Below are 8063 nucleotides of genomic sequence, written 5' to 3'. Positions count from 1 at the left end.
TGTTTATCGGGGCTGTTATCACAGGATCTTCCCCATGAGGCCTGAGGAGGCGCTGCTATCTCCAGAACTGTCTATTCCCTGATAATGAAGAGAGAACATCCCGACACAGATAAGGGACTACCTTTGCTCACGGTGGGTGGATAAGGGATGGCCAGCATGTCACTCACTGCCAGCCTGCTCCTCCCAACTCGTCACCCCACCTGGGGACAGGGACGATGTCCCTTGTGCAGTGAAGGTCCTTGGGCAGGTGGTTACCTTTATGTGGTCCCACGGCCATCCTCACCGGCCCCCCTGTTATCGCAGAGTGGCTGGGTCACACCAGGCTTGGTGACCATTGGAGGTGCGAGGGGCTGAGCGGGGCTGCAGGTGGATGAGAGAACGTGTTCCCGACCCCCGTGACCCAGCCGGCTCTGACGGAAGATGGGGGGGCAGAGAGGGGAGGGCCTCCTCGTGCCCCAGCTCCGGGGAGCCTCGTGAGCAAGATGCAGGAGGTCTCGTTGGGGGCTGGACCTGTGCCCACACCGTTCAGCATCCTCACCCGGCGCGGCCACAACTCGTTACCCTGTGAACCTCCCCTGTCTCTGCCAGCGTCATCTCTAGGCTGCTCTGTTCAGGCGCCATGTATTTGGCATCTACTGTGTGAAAGGTGAAGGGAACGGTGCTTTAGGAGCTGCTGTCTAAAGGATCGGGGATGCGGCCCAAACTGTCATCACCATGCCCTCCCCAGTTAGCCCCGGGCCCCAGGATATGGGGGACAGGGGAGAGCAAACACCGAGGGGGCCTGCTCACCACCGCTCAGGGTTGTAAAGCCCATCTGTGGGACAGAGCCCCAAAAAGCAGTTTCCAGGCTCTCGGCCTCACGTGGAAAGGTGCTGGCTCGGGTAGTAAATGGCCATCAGCTGTGATTGGATGGCCATCAGCTGTGGCTAGTTGGCCGTCAGCTGTAACCAGTGAGCCATTGGCCACTAATATAACTGCCGTGGCTACGCTAGCAGAAAATGGGGGGCTAGCAAGAAGATGGTGGCTGAGCTAGTAAGAGCGGATTGCAGAGAAGCGGATGCCGCCAGCGAGACTATAGTGGTATGACTCCCCCATCTATGGCTCTGTGGGTGTTCCTTTATATGGCCTCACCATGTCCTGCGTTCTTATGTGGGGAGCAGGACAGGAGAACCCGCATGACACCCTGCATGACACCATCTGACTGTGGAAAGTGTGGTGTGTCTTTGCCCCCAGGACGCTGAAGGTGCTGGAAGGACCTTCCTTTGGTGACTGGAGAAAGTGCTTTGCTGACTGGGAACGGTATTCGCCAACCTTGTCTGAAGTGGTTTCTGGATAGATAAGAAGAAACGAAATCATCAAATCCGTATCACCGCGGAGTGAGAGCTGCTCAGGCAAGGAGCCAAATGCCAGCTCAGGTCGTGGGCCACGAAGGACACGGCCAGAGCTGTGGTTCTGTCTCCGGGTTTTCGGGCCTCTCAGAATATGAGCACCGGGTGCACTCACTGGGCTCGGGGCTGTGAGGGAACCTGGTGGTGAGCAGGGAGGCAGGGCTGGGGTCAGAGAAGAGAGGAGACCACACGTGGTGGGGGCCTTTCCACCCCACCCCCCGGACTGCCTGTGCTGGGCCTGCTGGGTCGGTGGAGGGACAGCTGTGTCTCACTAGAATGAGGGCAGCCTGCCCGGTGGGGCTCCTTCACTGTGGGGTCAGTCCTGTCCCTATGGAGAGGGGACCAAGGGAGGAAGGGAGGCGAAGCACAGAGGCAGGTCCCTGATGTACCACCTGCCCTCCAACCATCGGGTGATCTTCTCGGCCTCCCTAGCTCCCCTGAGCCTAGCATTTAGAGGAGGCTAACCGGCTCGAGGGGCAATCCGTTTCCTCACCTTTTCCAGCATCTAAAGGCTGCTGCACTCCTGGGCCCATGGTCTCCAGCTCAGTTGCTTCGTTCCAACCTCTGCTTCCAGCATCACATCTTCTCTGACCTCCTGCCTCCCTCTTATAAGGACCCTTATGATGACACGGGACCCATCTGGATAACCCTGGATAGTGTCCCCATCTCAGGATGCTGAGTCCCACCTGCAAAGGCCCTTTGCTGTCTCAGGTACCATAGGCCCAGGGTCCCAGGACTAGGATGGGGACGGACATCCCAGGGCTGTCCTGCAGATCACAGAGAGGGAGTGTAGGGACTACAGGACCTCCAGGTGAGCTCCTCCCCAGAGCAATGTGGAATTGGGTGTGAAAGCCCACGAGGGGCAGAGGGAGGAAGGATGCCCACGATACAGGAGGTTGGTGGGGACGAGGCAGACTCCACCTAGGTGCCCAGCCGCACTGTGGCAGCCCCATGGACTCATGGGCACAGCACCCATTGAAAGAGTGACAATGACATTGTAGGCTTTCCCTCTCCAAAACATACCCCCAGAAAAAGAGGGAAGGTAGGGGTCAGGGGTACAAGAAGCGTCAACTTATTCCATAAAATTTCCACGATGAGGTTTGCAGGCAACAGGACATGTCTTTCTTTCTTTTCAAAATTCTTACAATGAAAGTTCTCAAAACACTTGCAGATAGGATAGCACAGTAAACTCCTGTGCGTGTGTGTGTTACCCCGACTCAACAACTGAGAATGGCCACATCTGCATCATGGATTGCTGTCGGGGTGTTCTCTGCTGTTCCTTGTGGATGAAGTATTGTCAAGCCTGCAGCAGACCTGTAATTTTGTTCCTGCAAACTTCAGGATGCAACTCTCCAAACGTGGCAACTTTGTAACATAACAATTAGCACAGTATCCAAATTAATAGTAACTCTTGGTATCAGTAAATGGCTCATCCTGTAACCAAATTTCCCTGATTGTCTCAAAAATACCCCCTTTTTTTTTAAAAAAAGATTTTATTGGGGAAGGGGAACAGGACTTTATTGGGGAACAGTGTGTACTTCCAGGATTTTTACAAGTCAAGTTGTCCTTTCAGTCTTAGTGGTGGAGGGCACAGCTCAGCTCCAGGACCAGTTGCCATTGCTAGTTGCAGGGGGCGCAGCCCACCATCCCTTGTTCCAACCAACTGAGCCATCCGGGAGCTCAGCAGCAGCTCAGCTCAAGGTGCCGTTTTCAATCTTAGTTGCAGGGGGCGCTGCCCACCATCCCTTGGGGGACTCGGGGAATTGAACTGGCAACCTTGTGGTTGAGAGCCCACTGGCCCATGTGGGAATCGAACCGGCAGCCTTCGGAGTTAGGAGCACGGAGCTCCAACTGCCTGAGCCACCGGGCCAGCCCCCTCAAAAAAATACCTTTTTTGCATGTGGTTTGTTTAAGCTGGGGTTCAAACAAGGTCCACAGGTTACCTTTGTTGTGTCTCTTAAATCTCTCTGTTTGATCAGGGTCCCCCCCCACAACTGCTCCCCACCAGATCAGCTGTCCCACTGCCTGTCCTACACATTCTAGATCTGATTTTTCCTGGTGGTGTCACTTTACCTCCATATTTCCTGGAAATGGAAGTTTAGCTCTGGAAGCCTGATTCGATTCAGGCTCATCTTTTTTGCCAGAACCCTTCCCTGGAGGGGTTGCGTGTCTCAGGGAGGCACCCCTGTGATGCTAAGTGTGATTGGCGGGTCCAGGTGGTCACAGCCCCAGCACTTTTTAATGTCTTTCATCGATGGGTCATCCATCCACGACCACTTTATTTCGTAAAAGCTTGCAAAATGGTGATTACCTAACAGTCTCGTCCTTGAACAACGAGTAGCTACAATTCTGTCAAAGAAAACAAACATTCCCTTATCAAATAGCGTTAACTGGTTACCCTGCAATATGGCTCAAAAAGGGAAATCCTTAATTCTTTTAATCAGCAATTTTCAAAGTAGCGAGTTGGGGCACTAGTTGTTTCCAATGGGTTTCCAGTGAGGTTTTGTTTTGTTCTTTTCTTTTTTCCGTATATTTATCTATGTTAGGTATTCAGTGTGTTTCAGACAATTGCATCCACTATTTTTTTAAGGCTTGATTTGCCCCTCTTTGGCCAGGGATTCCTGATTTTTCCCCTCAGAGATGGCCAGCCAGGGGTGCTCGTCAGGTCACATCAGTGATGGGGGGAAGGGTGACGCCTTTGGACAGCGAGTGAGGAGGTGCCAGTGTGGGGGAGGGGCTTGTGGAAGAGCAGCTCTTTCTTTGGGGGTTTATTTTCCTGCCTGGGTTGGGCCCTCTGATAACCAGCTGTATCTGAGTATAATCCTATAAGGGGCAGGGAGTTCTGATAGTTACACAGCCCAGCTGGGAAAAGGGAAAGAAACCCAGAACTCTGAAAATCCCAGACGGGAACATGAGGCCTGGTTTTTGTATTCTCCAATATGACCACCAGGTGGCGCTGTCCAACCACGGATCCGCCAGCTTTGGTCTCAGTGGCGCTGGGGTCTCCCACACTTTGTCCCCACTTAGTTCCACTGTCCACCCCCTCCATCCAGGTCCGGGGGAGCCAAGAGAGGATAGAGGCTCCTGTGCCTAGCAGGGTGTGCGGAGGTGAGTGGGGGTGCTCTCTTCAACTCCAGTCGGCTTGTGCCAGCGATGGTGACGGCAGGAAGTTGGCTTGGCTCTACAGGGGCCCCTCTGCTCCGACCCTGCTGGCTTGGGACATGGTTGTGGGCTCTGTTCCACATGCCTGGTCCTACAAGGAAAACAGAGGTTTGCTTGGTTATCTGCACCCTCCCCGACCAGGTTGCTGGGGGACTGAGGTGGGGTGGAAAGGTCAGTTGGGTGTCACTCAAGTGGGGTGACAAGCTGGTGGGGTGCTGAGCACTCAATTCTCCGGGACCCATCGTCCTGCCCCGGGAGGGAATGGGGGCGGTCCACTGTGGCGCATGGCAGGATGGGAACCCATGGACTCCAGGTACCTGTGGTGAATTGGGAAGGTATCCCTCTCTTCCTGGGGTGCTGCAGGAGGGCTGTGATGGGTAGGGGGTGCTGTAAGGCTCTGATTGGCTGCTTGCTGGGAGATGGAGGGGAAGCAGCAGCAGTTGGGGGCCCCTGTCCTCTGGCCACTTGGCATCCCCCCTGCTGGGTGCCGTACTGGGGGCGCTCAGGGCAGGTTGGGAGTGGGGGCCTTGGGACCAGACAGAGGGCTGGTGGCCTGCAGGGCTGCTTCCAGGTCTGACCCACCGGGAAGACCCCGCCATACCCAGGGGCTGATCCTCCAGCAGAGAACATGGTAGACCCTGCCATCGGGGTTTATGGGGGCCAGCCTCCTCCCTCTCCCTGCCTCCGAGAGGACCCAGCACCTCTCACCAAGTAGAACTCACCCATCCCCCTGACGTTTCATCTATGGAGGAGAAATCATGTCCCACAGTGAGGAGGGGCCCGGGAGGAGGGGGTGGGGGACCCACTCCCCCACCATGAGAAAGGGGGACCTGAGGCAGAAGGAGGGGCTGGGGTCTCATCTCACCACCCTGACCTCTTGGTGTGCATTTGCCAGCGTGCTCCAGCTGACCCGCAGGGGCTCAGCTGCCATCTCCCAGGGGCCCAGGCTGCACTGTGCCAGAGGTGGGCTCCCAAAAGCAGGCCCCGCCCCCTCGGCATCAGTTTCCTTCTGAGCAAATGGCTGAGGGATTTGAGGTGCAAATATGGGGACCTGGACTTGACTGCTGGCCCTCGGAGGCAGAGCGTGGCCCCTGATGTCTCTGCTCCCTCACCAGCCTGTCCTGGGCCCTGGATGGAAGTGACTCTTTTCTCAGGCCTTGGGGGTCCCGGGGAGGGGGAAGGTGCTCACTAGCCAGGGACTCTGAGGGGCTGCCAGCCAGGGAGGAGCGAGCTGAACGGGGAGCGCAGAACTAGATGCGGGCTGCTGTCAAGGCCTGTCCAGCAGGGATGCCCCGACAGGGCTGGACCCCTCCCTCCTGGGTAAGAGGCAGCCGTCTTGGAGGTGCCCCCTGCCCAGGCTAGGTTCCTACTGGCCCCTTCCCTGCAGGAGTGCCAGATGGGGATGGTCCGAGGCAGCCAGGTCTGCCTCTGGCTCTGGCCCCATCCCCTACGGAGGGGCCTGGTGGAGCCAGGAGGAGGGCTGAGCAGGCTGGCAGATGGTGGGCTGGGAGGGGGGCTGCCCAGGCAGACGGGCTGACTCTCAGGACAGATGGTGGGCCGGGCAGGGGTCCGGAGCCCGCCCCATCTGCTCCAGGCCCCTGGTGGGACTTTTCTCATCTACCTGGGGCTAAATTGGGACAAGGCCCAGGGGTGGCTTCAGCCCAGGCCTGCTTGTGTGTTGCTGGGTTCTCTCTGTCCCCTGGATCAGCAAAACCCCAGATCAGCACCACACAGGGACACTCAGGCCTGGGTGTCCCTGTGTGGTGCTGATCTGGGGTTTTGTAAGCCCCTCCCAGGAGCAGACGCATGGCCCGAGCTCACAGAGCTGGAGGGATTCCTGAGGTCCCGGGTGCCCAGGCAGAGTGTGTGACACACCCATGAACAAAGCCACCTGCAGCAAACAAGGTGATGCCAAGTGCTCCTGGAATAGGCAGATGATAAGTTGATCCTGTGCCCAGTTGTCATCAACAGCCAGACTGACACAGTGGAGGAGGCACGACGTGGAGGGAGGGGTCACCCTGGCTGGGGGTCAGGCTGCTTCTCAGAGGAGGCGAGGAGGGCAGGTGGGGAGGTAGGCAGGTGGGAGGCACCAGCCGAGGGAGACGCCAGGCCAGGATGTGGGAGCGTCAGCTGGGTGCAGTGAGCAGGAAGGCCCCGATGTCCTGCTGATCTGGTGTGGTCACCTCCTGTGACCTCAGACCTCAGACCTCAGACCCTGGGGTGGCTGGACTGTCACAGATTCCTGGGACCTCAAAGTGCTGGGAGAATTGTTCTTATATTGATGACAATAATCCAAAAATACCTTCTTTTTAGCCAGTTACAAAAAAAATCCTTTGCAGCTACCGTGTGCCATGGGCAGCTCTCTCTGCAGAGAATGACTTAGGACTCTCGTGTGCTGGTGTTTTCACCATCAGGGAGCAGTTCCTTTAAAGGAGGGCAGTGCTTTTGCTCAAGGCCAGGGGCCGGGACGGGCGGGGGCCGTGGGGCGGCAGGGGGATAGAGGGGGTGTGACAGGGTCAAGGTTGCTTTCCAGAGGGTCACTCTGGATGCCGGGCAGTGTGCCCAGAAGCCACAGAGAGGCCTAGTGCCTCCTGCCCACCCTGCCAGTGGCTGCAGGGAGCAGTGTCCAACCATGGCCAGCTCCGGGGGCCCAAGATGCCACCTCCAAGGCTGGGGCCATGCTAGCTGCCTGCTTCCTGTCATGGTCTTCCCTGAGTTGTTCCTCAAACTCAGGTCTCCTGGAGCTGGACTGTGGGATTCCAATCCCACGCTACCCCTTAGTGGCTGGGTGACCTTGGGTAAGTCACTCACCCTCTCTGAGCTTTGAACCCCTCAGCTACGGCCCTCGGAACCCTGTCCAGCACACAGCTGGCGCTCGCCAGTGTTAGCACTAGTGTTGCAGCTGTCTGCATCTTACTTTATCGAGGTGAAATCCATATAATACAAAATAACCCATTTTATAGTGAACAGTTCTGTGGAATTTAGTGTATCCGTGATGCTGTGTAACCACCACCTCTTATCTAGTTCCAAAGCATTGTCATCATCTCAAAAAGGAACCCTGTCACTTCCCGTCCATTCCACAACCCCCCTCCCCTGGCCCCCGCAACTACCAGTCAACTTTCTGCCTCTGTGGATTTGCTATCTGTTGTGGACATTCACATGAATGGAGTAACAGTGTGTGTCTTTCGTGTCTGGCTTCTTTCACTCTGCGCCATGTTTTTAAGGTCCACCCCTATTGTAGCAGGTGTTAGCACTTCATTCCTTTTCATGGCTGAATAATATTCCACTATATGAATATACTAGAGATGCTCGATGAGTCTAGAAGCCAGCAGGGCAGGGGTCTTGTTCCCACAGGGAGGAGCCCAGGGCCCTTTGTGCCCACAGAACTTTGCAGAGCCTCTCGGCACAGGGACAGTGGGGATAGCTGGTGCGACGCTCGTGCCCCGTGAAGCTGCTGTCATTGTAACTGCCGTAATGACTCGCGGTCCCATTTCACAGTGAGGGTCAGAGTGG

Source organism: Rhinolophus ferrumequinum, chromosome 21, assembly GCF_004115265.2.
Source record: "Rhinolophus ferrumequinum isolate MPI-CBG mRhiFer1 chromosome 21, mRhiFer1_v1.p, whole genome shotgun sequence".
In the NCBI taxonomy this organism is placed as follows: Eukaryota; Metazoa; Chordata; class Mammalia; order Chiroptera; family Rhinolophidae; genus Rhinolophus; species Rhinolophus ferrumequinum.
Note: the sequence above shows the minus strand (reverse complement) of the source record.